The following is a 1,364-nucleotide window of genomic DNA, read 5'->3' on the forward strand; positions in this document are numbered from 1 at the left end:
TCTCTCTCTGTCTCTCTCTCTCTGTCTCTCTCTCTCTGTCTCTCTCTCTCTCTGTCTCTCTCTCTGTCTCTCTGTCTCTCTCTCTCTCTGTCTCTCTCTCTCTGTCTCTCTCTCTCTGTCTCTCTGTCTCTCTCTCTGTCTCTCTGTCTCTCTCTCTCTCTGTCTCTCTCTCTCTGTCTCTCTCTCTCTCTCTCCCTCCCTCTCTCCTCTCTGCGTGTGTCTTTATATGTGATCCCATGTGAGTAGCTCAGAGGACAACCTCGTGGAGCTGGTTCTCTCCTTCTTCTGTGTGGAGCCCAGGGATCAAATTCAGGCCATCAAGTTTGGTGGCAAGTGCCCTGACCTGCAGAACTGTCTCACCAGCCCCGTTCACCTTTCCTAGTTCCTCTCCTTTACAGCTAAGTCCCATTTCCTATTCTGTGTCTTAGACTATTGTTTGCTGCTACCCTAAATTCTTTCCGCTCTCCCCACCCCCACCCCACTAAATGTCTCTGTTATCGCTGCAAATGAACTTCCAAGCCCAGCCTCTCTCTCCTCTAGGCTCCTGTTTCTCGCAGCCCCAGGGACAGTTAGCTTCGTGTGAATAACCTCCTACCACTCCAGCTTCTACTGTTCACAATATGTACTGCCCTTCTCCTGAAATGCGTCTCCTTTCCTGCCTGCCTGTGATCCTGCTGAAGAAAATCACGACCCATCTGTCCATGCTGCCCTGGAATTGGCAAAGGCAATTCAAGAGAGTGCAGAGTGACTAAGAGATTGGGCAAATCCGGAACAAACTCGTCGAGGAGAGTGGTATTGAACTAAGTCTTAGCCTGGCTGGGGGAGTAGCTCAGTGGTAGAGAATGTGACTACTACACACGAGGTCCTGGGTTCGGTTTCTGTCCCACCACCACCAAGAGTGTGTGTGATGGGATGGGGGTGGGGGTTGAGATGGCTTAAAGTCGTCACCTGATAATGCAAACCAGAACCAACAGAAAAGTGGACGTAGAGAACAAGGCAGGCTAGGGGTGTGGCTCAGTGGTAGCACAACTGCCTGTGTTCATCTTCTAACACAATAAGAAAAAATATTTCAAATTTTTTGGTGTATGTAGTTTGTGCTCACTGGTTTCTTAAGTTTATACACTTGGACCTAGGAACGTAACTCAGGTGACAGAGTGCTTGCCTAGCATATGCAAAATCTTGACTTCGGTCCTAGCACCAATAAAGTGGGCTTGCCTGTAAATCGAACACAAAAGAGAATCAAGACTTCCGGGTTGGGCTGGAGAGATGGCTCAGCAGTTAAGAGCATTGCCTGCTCTTCCAAAGGTCCTGAGTTCAATTCCCGGCAACCACATGGTGGCTCACAACCATCTGTAATAAGGTCT

The 1,364-nt window shown here is 49.0% G+C and overlaps 1 protein-coding gene across 1 annotated transcript in view; it reads right to left on the reverse strand.

The window, feature by feature from the left end:
- The window catches only part of Cd4 (CD4 molecule), a 19,436-nt gene that overhangs the window by 10,357 nt on the left and 7,715 nt on the right, over nucleotides 1-1,364 (reverse strand). The gene's annotated exons all lie outside the window — the stretch shown is intronic.

The sequence above is a fragment of the Microtus ochrogaster genome, unplaced genomic scaffold, assembly GCF_000317375.1.
Source record: "Microtus ochrogaster isolate Prairie Vole_2 unplaced genomic scaffold, MicOch1.0 UNK1, whole genome shotgun sequence".
In the NCBI taxonomy this organism is placed as follows: Eukaryota; Metazoa; Chordata; class Mammalia; order Rodentia; family Cricetidae; genus Microtus; species Microtus ochrogaster.